This window comes from Saccopteryx bilineata, chromosome 3 (genome assembly GCF_036850765.1).
Source record: "Saccopteryx bilineata isolate mSacBil1 chromosome 3, mSacBil1_pri_phased_curated, whole genome shotgun sequence".
Lineage (NCBI taxonomy): Eukaryota > Metazoa > Chordata > Mammalia > Chiroptera > Emballonuridae > Saccopteryx > Saccopteryx bilineata.
Genome location: NC_089492.1, coordinates 141,570,461 through 141,588,034, shown reverse-complemented (window position 1 = coordinate 141,588,034; position 17,574 = coordinate 141,570,461). Strand labels below are relative to the sequence as shown.

The following is a 17,574-nucleotide window of genomic DNA, read 5'->3' as shown; positions in this document are numbered from 1 at the left end:
CAGAATAGCTGAGACATTGCTACTAGGTTGAAGAACTGCTCATTCCACTTTGAAATTGCCAGTGAACATGCAATTATTGAAACTCCCATGTGCAACATTTCCAAAGCATCCAGCATGGAAAAAGTATTGCAGAAATGCAAACTTATTGTTTAGGATGAATGCCCAATGGCACACAAAAAATTGCTCAAGGCTCTTGATTGATCATTGCAAGATTTGCGTGAAAACATCAGACCAGTTGGGACCACATTAATATTGCTTGCAGGAGATTTCAGGCAAACATTACCTGTAATTCCTCAATCGACACCAGCGGATAAAATAAATGCTTGCTTGAAATACACTACTTTGTGGCGACATGTAAAGATGTTAAAATTAACTACAAATATGCATGTCCAGCTGCAAAATGATTGATCGGCTGAGATATTCTCACATCAATTGCTGGAAATTGGGAACAGAAAGGTGCCGGTTGATCTGACCTCAGGACGAATTTCATTGCCTCATAACTTCTGCAATTTAGTGACGTCAAAAGAAGAATTGATTGAAAAAGTATTTCCCAATATTCAAACAAATTATAAGAATCATGATTGGCTGAGTGAATGAGCTCTTCTTGAGGCCAAGAACAAAGACGTTTATGAACTTAACAATATTATTCAGTCTAACATTCAAAGTGAGGCAGTCACATACAAGTCTGTCGACACTGTTGTGGAAGCAGATGAAGCAGTTAATTATCCAACAGAATTTTTGAATTCACTCAATCTGCCAAGGATACCACTGCACGTACATGCCAATTGAACATCGACATGCCAATTATCATGTTGCAAAATATCAATCAGGCAAAGTTTTGCAATGGCACGTGGCTGGCAGTAAAAAAGTTAATGAGCAATGCCGTAGAAGCAACAATCTTGACAGGACCTTTCAGAGGTGAAGATGTCCTCATTCCTCACATTCCTATGATTCCAATGGATTTGCCATTTCAATTTAAGAGATTGCAGTTCCCCTCTCATCCACTGTTGGTGGGACTGTAAAGTAGTACAACCATTATGGAGGAAAGTATGGTGGTTCCTCAAAAAACTGCAAATAGAACTACCTTATGACCCAGCAATCCCTCTACTGGGTATATACCCCAAAACCTCAGAAACATTGATATGTAAAGACACATGTAGCCCCATGTTCATTGCAGCACTGTTCACAGTGGCCAAGACATGGAAACAACCAAAAAGCCCTTCAATAGAAGACTGGATAAAGAAGATGTGGCACATATACACTATGGAATACTACTCAGCCATAAGAAATGATGACATCAGATCATTTACAGCAAAATGGTGGGATCTTGATAACATTATACGGAGTGAAATAAGTAAATCAGAAAAAAACAAGAACTACATGATTCCATATATTGGTGGAACATAAAAACGAGACTAAGAGAAATGGACAAGAGTGTGGTGGTTACCAGGGGTGGGAGGAGGGAGGACATGGGAGGGAGGGAGGAAGAGAGTTAGGGGGAGGGGGAGGGGCACAGAGAACTAGATAGAGGGTGGCGGAGGACAATCTGACTTTGGGCGAGGGGTATGCAACATAATTTAATGACAAAATAACCTAGACATGTTTTCTTTGAATATATGTACCCTGATTTATTAATGTCATCCCATTACCATTAATAAAAATTTATTTAAAAAAAAAAAGAGATTGCAGTTCCCAATTCGATTGGCGTTTGCAATCACCATTCACAAAGCTCAGGGCCAGTCTTTAGAATTGTGTGCTTTAGATCTACACACAGATTGCTTCTCATACAGACAATTATACACTGCGTGTTCTAAAGTCAGCAAGACAATCTCTATATCTGCACAAACAATGGAACAACAAAAAATATTGTATACTCACAAGCATTGTAAAATTAAACATATCAGAAACGTGCGCTTTCTCTTTTCTTTCTTTTTCATTTAACCAGACTGAGCCACAGCAATGCATGGCCAGGTACAGCTAGTTTTTTTAATAGGAATCTTTTAGGTCATTATTTCTTTTAGGTCATTATTTTTCTAATAAGAATATAAATATCTGTAATATTATTTAATGTCTTCTTTTTAGGCATTCATTAGCTTTTTGACTTTATTCTTATGAACTCTCATTAACTTCATTATTTATAATAGATCTATAGTAAATTATGTTATCTCCCAGTTAATGTAATATTTCCCATTATATAATATATTTGTGAGACTACCTTTAAGTAGGCATTTAGGTATTAAGTGATATTCATAAAATTAGATCATGCTATTTAATGATTTCACAGAATAAGTAAAACATTAATCAATTCAGCCAGTACACTGCTGATGTGGGGGCAATATTTTTTGTTTGACTTTTCAATGAATATTTTTGACTTATTGGTTTATTTTTATTTTCCACATAGATGAAGTTTAAAACCATTGATTGTATATTGACTCTAAGACATATCAAAATAATATGAACCTGCCCTATGTTGGTGATGATGTTAATAAAGACAAATATGAAGGATTTTATTTACTCAGAAGATAAAAAACTAGTACATGATTATTGTCCTTTCCAAGTAAATATTTTCTTTTTAATTTTTAGCACTCAATTTTATTTAAGAGTATTTATATGGTAAGCCAGTAGGCTTATATGGCATATCATTAAATTATTACATATGACTCATGTGCAGAGACAGGAATTTCAAACTAAACATTTATGAATGTAAAAGTACCATAGGAAAATAAATTCAGGCTAAAAACTTCCATAGAACTGCTACATATCACATTACATTTGGTTGAAAATTAAAATGACACCTGGAAAATATAACTATCCTTTTCAATGGACAAAGTGCCAACCTAATCATCTCCTTACTTAAATCAGTCAGGCTTAAAAAAGAATAGTTTATCTAATTTGGTTAAAGGCACACCCGGTATCGATTCATTTATGCAGCATGTATACTGTTATTTTTTATATGATAGTGATAATTATAATTTTAGAATGGGTAGTTTCTTAAGAATAACACTTTACACAGTCTCTCCTTTTCACAAATCCACCCTTTACTTGACTCAGAGACCAAGGAGAGTTCTTGAATGCTTTCAACTTGCCCTCTGTCTCCTTTTTCTATTTCTTGTAGAAACAAAGCCAAAAGGGAATGGGGATTAGAGAGATTGAACATGTCTGATTTTGTAGTGAGCAGTTCTCAAATATGAACCAGAGACACACACTGAGCACAATTTACAATAAGCACACATCTTTTTGGCTTTAAAGTTAAGGACACCTATATTTTTTAAAGTAATGCACAGATTTTGGTTATACTAAAATCAAGAGTTTTTGTCCTTGGAAGATGTGCTGTTCACCTCCAAAGGGAAAAAGTCATGTATGCTTTTAAATCTAGGATTCAAAATCCAAGTTGATCTACTTTGCTGACTTTTATGAAAACCACGATTGAGTATCCCTTCTAGCATTGCCCACTTAGAAGGCAAATTCTTTTTCATTTGTTTTGAAGAGAGTGTGAAAAAGCAAAAGATAATATAATCCCTGACCTGTTGGATCTTTCAGGTGGAAGTGTCTTAGCAGATTTAGGCTCACTGCTTACCCTCCATCACTCCCACTTCACTATTTTCTGAGCCTTCCCTGGTGCTAGGCAACTACACCTCCTGCTTCCCTTGCCTCTGCCTGACCTTTTCTTTATTAATGACGGGTCAGCTGGGTTTATTCACGCTCAAGGCAAAAATGAGACTACAATGAGTATCACACATAGACTGAAGATACTAACAAGGGACAAAAGAGTAAAAACAATGATAATAAAGTAATTGCAGTATCCTAAAGAGTTGTAGGATAGTCTCACAAACACTTTTAAATTTCTATTAATAAACACTGGCCATAGAAGGAGAATAAAACTGCATACTTTTATGAAAGCATTTACTCTTCACATGTGATGAACTCAAATGGTTCTGCACAATTTTAGCACAAAAATCAAATTAGTATGTTTTTTGGCTGATCTCTTCAAATAACACATATGAAATTACTATTATATTGCCTGACCAGATGGTGACACAGTGGATAGAGCATTGGACTGGGATGCAGAGGACTCAGGTTCGAGACCCCGAGGTCGCCAACTTGAGCGCAGGCTCAACTGGTTTGAGCAAAAGCTCACCAGCTTGAACCCAAGGTCACTGGCTCCAGCAAGGGGTTACTCGGTCTGCTGAAGGCCCGCGGTCAAGGCACATATGAGAAAGCAATCAATGAACAACTAAGGTGTTGCAATGCTCAACGAAAAACTAATGATTGACACTTATCTCTCTCCATTCCTGTCTGTCTATCCCTATCTATCCCTCTCTCTGACTCACTCTCTATCTCTGTTAATAAATAAATAAAATTTAAAAAAAGAAATTACTATAATATTATTAAACACTGATACTATCTGGTGTTATTCATTTATTTAAAATCAGTTTCTGTCTAAAAAGAATTTGAGGTGGCCAACTAGAAGAGCATAATATAATTATGTATAAAAGAAATGAAGGTCAGAACCAAAAAAAATAAAATAAAAAAGACACCAAATAAAACACACCAAAAAGCAAATGCAGATATAGTTATTGTTACTGAAGATCAGATTCTTACCTTAATTGTAGTATAATCTATATGTCTCATAAAGTTTTTAATTTTTAATATTTAAAGGTATTTTACATGTAAAGAAAATATATTACCAGAGCAGCATGAGTTAAATAATACATGTGAGTTTATCTGTAATTAAAATAATGTTAGCAGTTAAATTACTCTGACTATATAAACATACAGCATTTAATTAAATCATTTGTTTATGATACGTATATTAACTTCAGCTTTTTTGATATTTTCCTTTATTATCTCTAAGATGCCTGATGGAGGTATTGGAAAAGCTGTGCTGAGCTTTGTAAATACACATGTTACTAAAAATGAAATACAGGCTTTGTTTCATGTCATGGCAAAATATCATCTTGTCTCATTTTTGCTTAATTTTATGGAAGGAAACTTGACTTGGGGTGCTGAACCTGCAGTGTGGTACACAGACGATGTATTATGGTATGGTACACCCGAAACCTATTAATCAATGTCACTCCAATAAATTCAACTAAAAATCATCCCTCCAAATAAATAAATAAATCCTAAAAGAAAAATTCAACAGAAATGATATTCAAGTAACCTCTTATAAACTTATTACAAAAAGCACCATCTGCTGGTTACCAGAAACTGATTCATTTCAATCTGACTGTCTGCATAGATCCTTTGATAAATGACTAGAAAAACATTCCTCTCCTACATGTCTGCACAGGTTCCCCCTCTGCATATTGAAGTTACTAGCCTAGAAAAAAAGAAGGTAGATTTTATTGGTAAAATGTTTTAATCTATATGTGTGTGCTTGCAGTAGAAATAAATTTTTTAGCTTTCTTTTTATTGAAAACTTAGATATATAAATAAAAGTATTTTTTCTTCTGAATCAGTCTTACATAACCAAAAGGCAATTGTAGTTCAGTAAGTGCAGGGGCCTCCCCCATGAGAAGCATAATAAAACCTAAATGAAGAGTTTCAACTAGCCCAGCTTGTAGCCTGATTCTAGCACACATTAGGTCCTAAATAAGTGTTAGCTGAATGAAGAAAAATAATAAATTCATCGCTATGACTTGGTGTGAGATAAGACCAAACTGATGGGACAAAACCTTTCATTTTAGATTCATTAGATAGATATTTTTAACTATGCCCAAATTTGATGTGTGAATTTAAGAAGAGCAAGGCAGGAGTGATGCTTTTTTATTTTTAAAGAATGATCATCACACAGTACATGTAGAATTTTCAGAGATTTAAAAAAATATGACAAGGTATTAATCCTGGCAAATTTAATAGACTTTTTGTATGAGCATGTGACCTAATGGGTTATAAACACAGTTCAAATAAATACGCTGCTGCTACATGACTTTGCTGTAAAATCAATAGAAATCACTTTTTATGTTTCATTGAGAGTATTATTGAATTAGATTATTTCAAATTATTTAAAATAATTATTTAAAATTTAAGAGATACAGTTTTGACCAGTAGGAAGGGAAAGTTTTGGTTTTTTCCTTTTAAATTAATTTCTCCCCATTACAGGTAGAGTTGTTTCAAGGGTAATCAAGGTAAAGTCGCATCACACAGAATTGGTGAGGTTGGCATTTTAATTTGGGCTCTTTGTTTACAAAGCCATTGCTTTTTAAATTTGCAAAGAAGGCATTTAACTATACCAGTATATTTTTCTGAGCTGTGGAAGGGGGTATGTAGGTGAGGGTGAATACAACTTCCCTTGTACATGGCCAACCTTTCTCAAGTTTCACTATCATGTGACTTTGTCACTTCTCTGAGGCTGGGGATCTAAATATACCTCTTGAAGTGAAGTATATTGACCTTAAGATTTATGCATTTGGCTCCTCTAACCACTTTGAGAATAAACTCTCAATATTTCAATATGTGATTCTGTGTCACAGTTAAACTAAAAAATGACTCTTCTTCCACTAAATGATTGAGCAAAATTAGCAATTTATTCAACAGATATGTTCCCAAGTATTTGAAACATTTCTAAATTCAACAGGGGAAAACATCTTTTCTACAAATGCAGTAGGTGATGATGAAAAGTGTTCAGCATGACTTTAGGGAAAAACTACTTCTGCCAGGAAACACTTACCTAGTTCTACAGTAAAAATAACCTCCATAAATTCCTATATCAATAGAGTACCTCATCTAACATGTGTCAAATTAGTTTATAAAAGTGAAATGTCTAGAGTTTACACACAATTTTTAAAAATCTATCTGGTCTTAGTATATATATGCCAGTGAAGATCCAAAAATAAGAGTCGAAACTGTGGGATTTGGAACTGTATGATTTTCTCCCCCCTCTCTTTCTCTCTTTCTTTCCCTCTCTCTCTCTCTCTTTCTCTCTCTCTCATATGTTTATTACATATAACCAGTTGTACAAATGAAAATGTCAGGTTATAATATCTGTTACACAGTTATAACTGCTAACAAAAATTAGAAGATATTTCAAAATGAATATGAAGCAATAGAATATCCCTGCTGGTCAAATAAGTTTGTAAATATGATATATATGTTTGCTTGCTTATAGTTTGCATTGGGGTTGGGGGACAGGCTGTAAGCAGGCAGGGTAATTATAGCCTAGGGCTTACTTTTAAGACTAAGTCTTTCCCACCCTTTAATACTAAGATCTTTTCAAAACTAAGCTTTCCCCACACCCTTGATTGTTGCATGATGGTGCACTCTCATGAGGAATCCCATTATGCCTCAGATAAGTGACTTTGTATCAGAGACTTCCTTGTTTGTATATTGAATTAGAGGTTTTGATTTCTATACTATAAAATGAGGCAGAGGAGCCCATGCTGGAGGAGAGCAGAGAAAGTCCACATGGAGGAGAGGAGAAGCAGCCAAGATGGCGGAGTACTGAGGGAGAAGCCAGTTTGTGCAGAGTTTGTGCAGAGAGAAGGAGATGGGAAACAGAGGTGAATAAGGCTGGTGAGGTAGAAACCTTTGATTTTAGGAAACTCGGATAAGTCAGTGGCTTTGGGAGCCCTAAATGGAAAGGGGAGTGTTTTCCCACTGTGTGTATTTCTTGCCCGCTGGGTGCAAGCTAGAATGAAAGGTAATGGCTCACCAGTTCTTGGCTCTGTTGTTTCATTACTGACTGTCCGAATCAAATGCGAACCTGCATGACCCAGGCGGCTGTGATGGTGGCTGTGACTACTGTCTTTACAATCCCCTAATTTTTGTGATATATATATAAAACATATATATATATGTAATATATATATATGTGATATATATAACAAAAACACTATAAGAGTAATAGTTTTTAGTAAAAATGCATTGGCACCAAAAATATATCCAACCCCATTTTCTGTCAAGAGCATCCAGAAATATTTTGGGAGAACCAGTGTTTTTCTATTGTGTTGAAGACACAACATTTGAGTGGCATTGGTTTCTGCAGAGAGCCCTGATGATAACACGCAGCCCTTTGTTTGTCTATCCCTCTTGCCTCAGTGAGTAAGCAGTATAGCCCAGATCTTTGCAATTGCCTCAAGGCAATCTCTTTCTACTTTGATTCCTGACTAAAGTTATTCCAAACAGAGTAAATCGCAGAATGTCCTTCTCCAAGATTTTTTTGGTGCTTGGAGGAAGAGCACTTTCACTCAAACTACAAAGAGGAGAGCAGCCTTATTGTCACCATCATGAGATCCTGAAGGGATATATAGCCTTTAGGTGAGGTTGCTGTCGTAGAATAGAGTTGGAACAATCCTGAGTCCTGGCCAACTATTGGGTAAATAAGTTTGTTAAATGTGCTTTTTCGGTTTGCTTGCTTATATTTTGCATTGGCCTGGCAGTGCCATGTGTATGTAGTCTGTGAAAGGCTGCCTTGCTTGTGCTCAGGGCAGATTAAAAATTGGGGATTACCTTCCTGCTTGGAAGGGGCCATTGTATTGCTAATGTTTGCTGGAGAAGAGATTTTTTTTCTCAGCTTTGGTTTTGCAGGAAGGAGGAGTCCAGATGTGAAACTAAAGCTGATGGGCTTCAGGAGCTCCTCTGAGGCTGGTGGGGGGCTTTGATTTCAGGAGGAACTGGAAAATGCATCAGGGCTTTGGGAGCTCTGAATGAGAGGGAAGCAGTCTTCCCTGCCGGTTTTCTCATCCACCCAGACGAGATTTTAATAAATGGAATGGCCCACTGTTGGGCAGATAAAATACATTATGCTCACTTTGTTAAAGATGGCACTGCCCATGTGGAATCCTGTCTCCCAGGTGATAATATTAGTTGCCCTTCCTGCTTGGGATGGGTGTGATTATAGTAATGTGTGTTGGGTGAGGGCTGTGGACAGGCAGGATCCTTGTAGCCTGGGGCTTGGTTATAGGACTAAGCCAGGGATTGGGAACCTTTTTGGCTGAGAGAGCCAAGAATGCCACATATTTTAAAATATAATTCTGTGAGAGCTATACAATATGTTTAACACTAAATACAAGTAAATGTGTGCATTTTATGTAAGACCAACACTTTTAAAGTACAATAAGTCTCTGGATTCTTTTTAATAAAGTTGTTATGCTTTTGCTAATCAGTGATGAATAAAGTACATCTTACCACTAATGCAACTTCTGGTGCTGCATGGTTTTGCTGATGGCTTTGTAGTCTGGCTGATACGTGGTGAGGTTAAGCTTCATGCACGCGTTGAGACTTCCATCTGTTAAATGTGATCGTAGGTTGGTCTTAACATTCTTTAGATGTGAGAAAGACTGCTCCCATACATACGTAGAGCCAAACATTGTCACTACAGCAATATTCACACACTGCAGTGTGTGGTATGTGACGGGAAGCATGTTCAAAGTTTTGACAATCAGCTGGTCCATGGATTGAAGTTTTTTCATTTCTCCCCACTGTGTTTGCTCGCCAACTCTTCTTGCTGTCATGCAAGTCTTTCCAAATCTTCATTCAGTGAATTGAACTTATTCACCCACATGTCTGAGGCCTTCAGGTCAGCAGCTTATAGCTCAAAATCTCTGACGGAGACACTGGGGATGTAACTCTGGTCGACGCTGTCTACAGCACACTTGTGTGGATGGGTGATGAAATTAAAAAGATGAGTGTGCTCACAAAATTCTCCAAAGTGTGCTTTGAATGACTGCAGGATATTAGATGTTAAGCCCGTTAGCGGCTGGAGATCAAGATGTTGAGCAGGGTCACTTGCTGTGCATGCATCTTTAAACTCTCCCAGTTTTTCAAAGTGTAGTAAAGAACCTGTTTTAATGTCTGCGATGAAGAGTTCCAGCTTGTTTTCAAATGCTAACACTGCTTGTTGAAGGGATAAGACTGTATTTCCAATGCCTTGCATTTTCACATTGAGCTGGTTCAGATGTTCAGTCATGTCCACGAGATAGTAGAACTTCAGGAGCCACTCCGTGTTAGCTAACTCAGGATGCTCTATGTTTCTCATTTCAAGAAAAGTCTGGATTTTGCTCAGTTGAGCCGCAATGGCTGACCACCTTCCCTCTTGACAACCAACATACATTGTTGTGCAGAAACAGACCAGGATAATTATTCCCAATTTCATCCAGCAGTGTTTTAAACTGGTGATCATTTAGAGCTCGGGCAACAATAAAGTTGACCACCAGAATGACCAGCGGCATCACCTCACCAAGCTGCTCGCCACACATCTGAGCACAAAGCGCCTCCTGATGTAGGATGCAGTGAAAACTTAGGATGGGTCTCTTTTTATGTTCACGAAGAAGCGCTACAACGCCTCTGTTTTCCCCCACCATGCACGGAGCACCATCAGTACACACCGAAATAAGTTTATCCATCAGTAGATTTTTTTCTTTAGCAAACTCAGTGAAAGACTTAAGTAAATCCTCCGCTCCTGTAGTCTCTTTCATAGGCAAAACAGCAAGACTTTCCTCATGTAGTGTGTCACCGACAGTATACCTTGCAATCACGCTGAACTGGGATAAATGGCTTACCTCTGTTGACTCATCCAAAGTGAGAGAAAAGAATGGGACTCATTTATGACCTTCACTTGTGTTGCCTCAATTTGATTTGCAATCATGATGGTACGATCGTGAACAGTTCTTGCCGACAGAGGCATGTCTTTTATTTGTTTGAGTATCTTGTCTTTATCTAAAAAGTCATCAAAAAGTTCATTGGCAACATCAAGCATGAATGTTTTGGCATACTCCTCATCTGTGAATGGCTTTCCATTTCTCACAATTGCTAAAGCACCAGCAAAGCTAGCCGAATTCCAGTCACCTTGTTGGGTCCAAACACGGAGTTGCTGCTGACTAGCTTTTGTTACATCCCGGCGAGATAGGCCACAGCAGACCCAAAGTGAATTTTATAAGTTTTATTGCAGACCTGCACAGGGACTGCAGGCAACCCATGCAAGGGAGCACTGCAGCCCCCCCAAACCTGCGCAGGGACTACAGGTAACCCACACAGGGGAACACTGCAGCCCCCCAAACCTGCGCAGGGACTGTAGGCAACCCACGCCTCCGAAGAGACTGGAGCACTGCAGCCACGAGCTTCTAAAATGGCTCCTTTTTATAGGGTGGCTATCTAGGATGAGCAAGCATCATACAGAAGCTGATGTGGCTGTTAGTCATTGGCTAGGGAGGTCGTGCGCAGTTACAGGGGGGGTATTACTCAGTGGAGAATTTCAAACATAAACTTCTGATAAGGGTCTCTGACTCAATGCAGGATGTTGCTGAACTCTTTGTTCTCAGCATCACAGGAACCTTGTACACTCTTGGCAGCCCCAGCATGTCAGTACTCCCTGAATCTAACACTTTCACTCTGCACAGTAGCTCTTGACATGCTCTCTTCCTGCTGTCTCCTGCTGCCTGCTGTATATTTTGATGCAAATATAGTATGGCATGTGTTGAAGTGCTGCTTTATATTTGACTGTTTCATCAATGCAATTTTATCATTGCATATTAGACACACTGCAGAACCTGCTCTCTCCACAAAAGCAAATTCCTCTGTCCATTCCTGCTGAAAAGTATGATACTCCTAACTTTTTTTTTTTTTTTTAGCCATCTTCTTCATCGAAAGGGTTTCTGCAATTAGCTAGCTGACTACTTGATTAAGAGGCGGGAAGCTTATCTCCTGATCTCACAACAACCGGTGTACATTATGCATTATCCAATAAAAATTTGGTGTTTTCCCGGATTACAGCTGTGATTGGCTCCAGCCGCCCTAAACCATGAATATGAGCAGTAGGAAATGAATGGATGAGAATGTTTTATATTTTTAATGTTATTATTTTTTTAATTAAAGATTTGTTTGCGAGCCAGATGCAGGCATCAAAAGAGCCACATCTGACTCATGAGCCATAGGTTCCCAACCCCTGGACTAAGCCTTTCCCACCCTTTTTGATGTAGGGTGGTGTACTCAATGAGGAATCCCATTATGCCTCAGATAACTGACTTTGTATCAGAGACTTTCTTGTTTGTATATTGGATTAAAGGTTTTGGTTTCTACTCTATAAAGTGGGGCAGACCAGGAGCTTGCTCTCTCTCGGTCCTGAGATTAGTATTAGAGGAGAGAGCAGAGAAAGAAGAGCAGAGAGAAGGAGATGGGGGACTGAAGTGAATAAGTCTGGTGAGTTAGAAACCTTTGATTCTAGGAAACTCAGATAAATCAGTAGCTTTATGAGCACTGAATGAGTGGGTTTTGGAGCCCAGTGTGTATTTTTACTTGCTCGCTGGGTGCAAGCTAGGATTAAAGCTAATGGCCCACCACCAGTTCTTGGCTCCATTGTTTCATTACCAACTGTCTGAATCAAATACGAACCTGCATGAGCCAGGTGGCTGTGATGGTGGCCGTGGCTACTGGCTTTATACCCAGCATTTTTTGGCTGCAGTGTTTCTTTACAGTTTGCCTGAATCCAATAAGAACCTGCATGGCCATGATGGTGGTAGCCACTGGCCATACACCAACAAGTCCAACCTTGCCTGGACTTCATCCTACAATGGATTTCTCAGTTACATGAGTGTAGGGCCAGTAGTCATGGCCATCCTGGCCATGCACCTGCTGGTTCTCATTGGATTTGAGCAGATGGTAAAGAAACAGTGGGGCCAAAAAATGGTGGGCCATTCCTTTATTAAAGTCTCACACCAACCAATGAGTAAACACACAGGGAAAACAGTTACAGCTTCATTCAGAGCTCACAAAGCCCTGACACATTATCTGGTTCCACAACCAAGAGAATGTTCTCTGGTTCCTCCTAGAACCCAAGACCTCACCAGACTCAGTAGGGCACCCAAAGCCCCTCAGCTCTGGTTCCCCATCTGCACACCTTCTCCTCTTGCACAAACTGGCTTTTTCTTCAGCACTCCGCATTACCTCTGCTCTCTCTCTGCAAACCTGGCTTCTTTCTTCTCCTCCTTCTTCTCTCTCTTCAAAGCTTTCTGGTGTGAAAACCTCTCCTCCAGCAAACATTAGCAAGACAATGGCCCTTCCCAAACAGGAAGGTAATTTGCAATTTCACAGACCACATATACTAGTGCTGCCCAGCTCCCAATTCTAACTATAAGTGAGCAAACATAAAAAATCATATTTTACAAACTTCTTTGACCAACAATGAGTCAAACATTTCCCTTTATTGCTTCTACCAGTTTAAGTTAGGCTTTTTGCTACTTGCAAACAAACACATAATAATTGAAAGGCATTGTGTTATGCTGCCCTGGAAAGCAGATGCTTTTATTACTTACATTTCATTAATGAAAAATAAAACAGATTTGGAGAGGTTAAATGACTTCCTCAAGATCACACATTTAATAAATTATCAGAGCTACAAATCAAATGGTCTATTTCTGATTATAAAGTTCATACTCTTAAACTTTACATTATGGGTATCCTAAATGAAAGCATGGTTGTTTAGAAAAGTCATCTTGTACTTGAATACTGGCTTCACCATTATTAGTTGCATGATCCTGGGCAAGTTACTTAAACTCAATGGGTCTTACTCTTCTCAGACATAAATTTGGAAAAATGATAGTTCCTAACTTAAATGAGGATTACAGGCATTAATATGTACAAAGTGCTTTGAAAAATACCTATTTAATACTAATCATTTAAACACATTACCTCTTATTATAATTACTAGTGATAAAGTTAATTTGAATATTGGAACACAGGGCATGGAGGGAGATCACCCCAGCCCACATCACAAAGCTAAACCTAAGTCAGCTAGCATTTATCAGAAATATCTGTCAAAGAAGCCTAACATGGCCCTGGCCGGTTGGCTCAGCGATAGAGCATCGGCCTGGCGTGCGGGGGACCCGGGTTCGATTCCTGGCCAGGGCACATAGGAGAAGCGCCCATTTGCTTCTCCACCCCCCCCTTCCTCTCTGTCTCTCTCTTCCCCTCCCGCAGCCAAGGCTCCATTGGAGCAAGGATGGCCCGGACGCTGGGGATGGCTCCTTGGCCTCTGCCCCAGGTGCTTCAGTGGCTCTGGTCGCAGCAGAGTGATGCCCCGGAGGGGCAGAGCATCGCCCCCTGGTGGGCAGAGCATGGCCCCTGGTGGGCGTGCCGGGTGGATCCCGGTCGGGTGCATGCGGGAGTCTGTCTGACTGTCTCTCCCCATTTCCAGCTCCAGAAAAATACAAAAAAATACAAAAAAAAAGAAAAAGAAACCTAACATGCACAAATCACAATCCTCAGCTCACTTTAACTAGGTCAATTTACCCTAGAAAATAGAACCTGCTAGCCCTCAAAGGAAATCCTAGACTTTCTCACCAATCAAGTCCTGTTTCCATGTGGCCTTCTCCAAGGCTCTATAAAAGTACCTTTTGCCCAAAATCTCTCAGGAAGTGTGTTCCACTGCTCTGAGGCTGAAGTCTCCCAGTCCATGGATTGTTCCCCTTTAAGAAAAGGCATAAAACTTGCTACTAAAGTTTTTTTAGTTTTGTCATTTTACACTAGGTTTGCATGTAATAGTTTTTATTAAAAAAAACTTCAGGCCCTAGCTGGTTGGCTCAGTGGTAGAGCATCAACCAGGCATGTGGTTGTCCTGAATTTGATTCCTGGTCAGGGCACACAGGAAAAGTGACCATCTGCTTCTCTACCCTTCCCCCTCTTCCTTCTCTGTCTCTCTCTCTCTTCTCTTTCCACAGCCATAGCTCCACTGGTTCAAGTGATTTGGCTCTGACACTGAAGATGGCTCAGTGGAGCCTCTGTTTCAGGCTCTAAAAATAGCTAGGTTGCTGATCAACCAGCAACAGGTCCCCAATGAGCAGGGCATGGCCCTGGAGGAGGCTTGTGGAATGGGTCCCTATCAGGAAGCGTGTGGGAGTCTGTCTCTCTGTCTCCCCTCCACTCACTTAAAAAACAACAACACACACACAGAAAAGTTTTCAGATAAAGTTTTCTAACTAACAGAATATAATCTCTTGGGCATATCATCACTGTCTAAATATAGCTCTGAATAAAACCCAGCTGGAAATATTGGGTTTTCATAGAGCTAAGATAAGAACAGTTGCAATGCTTCTGGTTTCATCCTCTTTTCCCATATGTATTGGACTTTATTAATTCATTTTCCTCAATATATTTATTGAGAGTTTAGCGTATGTTCAGAAGGTTTGCAGAAGGGGACTGAGCAGCAATCATAAAACAGATAAAATTTTTACTTTCATGGAGCTTAGAAGTCTTGCGGGGTAAAATACATAGACACTGAAATAGTTAGCTCACAGACACAAAATTGTATTTCTGACAAAGTGCTACAAAAGTAAAGTTTATTGTACTGTGTGAGTAAATAAATGGAGGCTCAAATCTAGTTCAGGAAGCAAGGGGAGGGTCCCCTGAAGATGGAATTTTTATCTAGAATGAGTTTCATCTGGAGAAAGTGTTTAGTTGAGAAATAATAGCATGCACAACAGTCATGAAGCAGGAAGCAACTTCATGCTTTTAGGAAACTCGAACATCCTCTTGTTGCTAAAGTAGAATGATGTAGGGACATGTCATTAAAGGAGTGAATGGAGAGGCTGACACAAAATAGATACTACTGCTTATTGGCCATTTTATGGATTTGTGAATGTATCCCACAACTATTAAGTAAGGCAGTGATGTGATTTAATTTTGTTTTTTAAAGAAGCCATCAACTGCTTTGGGAGAGGCATACAAGTAGATATGTGAACAATAATTAGGAGAATGTACTATGGTGTTCAAGAGAGAAACTACATCACTCTACAAGGATGCTGATAGGGTGACAGAGGAAAGTAGGTGAATCAATAATTATTTAAGATTTTTTTTTTTTTGTATTTTTCTGAAGCTGGAAACAGGGATAGACAGTCAGACAGACTCCCGCATGCGCCCGACCGGGATCCACCTGGCTCGCCCACCAGGGGGCAACGCTCTGCCCCACCGGGGCGTCGCTCTGCCACGACCAGAGCCACTCTAGCACCTGGGGCAGAGGCCAAGGAGCCATCCCCAGCGCCCGGGCCATCTTTGCTCCAATGGAGCCTCGCTGCGGGAGGGGAAGAGAGAGACAGAGAGGAAGGAGAGGGGGAGGGGTGGAGAAGCAGATGGGCGCTTATCCTGTGTGCCCTGGCCTGGAATCAAACCTGGGACTTTTGCACGCCAGGCCGACGCTCTACCACTGAGCCAACCGGCCAGGGCCCTATTTAAGAATTTGAATAAATAAAAATTGGTGGTGAATTTTATAAAGTTCATAAAATAAATGCTGTGGTACCCCACCAAATCTCATCTATTGGACCAGTGTTGTTTACCTTGTTGCTGGGTCCAAAGTTAGTCCCTAGTACAGAGAAATTTGAGAAGCTATTAGGAAGTTAGATACTGCTCTTTCTTCACACCCACACCCTAATTAGTGAATGACAGTCTCCAAAGGACTGCCACCCTTGACACAGAATGTCTTCTGTTCCAAGTACCTGTCTCAGTCTCTACTTCTAGGGAACTGAATATAAGATAGCTGGGCACTTGGCAAAAGACAACATATAGTATTTGTAGAATGATTCTCATTCTTCTGGCCAATGCAGATATTATTTCCACTGTGGGTAGAGTTGGTTATGAAGGTTATAGATGTGAGTTCATTTGGGGACATGTTAGGTTTGAGAACCATATGAGCCAAACAAGTAGAGAAGTCAAGTTGTTGCTTAACTCTAGATGGCTGTGGACCTCCAAAAGGAAAAACAAAACAAAACTGTAATTATATAGATGCCATAAGAAGGAAGTGAGCATGGAAATGGGAGAAAGAATAGCATGAGAAAAGAGTGTTAAAGAGAAAACCAGGGAATCAAAATGGAGTCACTTGTGCTAAAGTCCATGATACTAAATCTAAATTTACTACTGACCTAATTGTAGTTTCAACCTTATCCAGGAATGTAATTTTCATTGGCCCACCTGGAGTTTTCTGATTATAAGTAAGGTAATCTGTCATGTGGACCCTCACCATTCCCCTCAGGAAGCTGAAGCAATCTTCCTGATAACCACCCCACTTCCATGAGGGAAGATAATCTTGCAAAAACAATCCTCTCTTTACTTTTACTAATAACTTTCTTGTCCTGCCCAGTTACTGCCTATAAAATTTTTTCAAATTGCATAGCTTCTGAATCTCTCTACTTGCTACACTGGATGCTGCTTGATTCGTGAATCACTCAATAAAGCCAATTAGATCTTCAAATTTATTCAATTTAATTTTTGTTCTCTGCCAAGAGACACAGCCTCCCTCAAAGATTTGGAATCACCAGTGAGCCATTTGCTAATAGCATTCTCTCCACTTCTCTGGGGGTACTTTTCATATTGAGGTTTGGGAAATTTACCCTTTTGGTTAGTTTTGGTGAGGGCACTCTTTCTAAATTGATACCAAATGTTTTTGCAGATTTCAGCTCTCCATCATTAGTACTGGTAAAAAATTGTGTGAAACTTTCTTAGGCAGCGCATCAGCTAGCTTTATTCGGGTTTGATTCTGGCAGCAGAAATATTATAGGTCATGTTTAAACCACTCATAGTTCAGCATTCTACCCTCAAACAGGTCACTCTTCTTCCCATCTCTGCTGTGAATTAGAACTAGGATTCTAA

The 17,574-nt window shown here is 39.4% G+C and overlaps 1 protein-coding gene across 2 annotated transcripts in view; it reads right to left on the bottom strand.

Moving 5' to 3' along the window:
- The window catches only part of LRRTM4 (leucine rich repeat transmembrane neuronal 4), a 900,775-nt gene that overhangs the window by 653,951 nt on the left and 229,250 nt on the right, over positions 1-17,574 (bottom strand). The gene's annotated exons all lie outside the window — the stretch shown is intronic.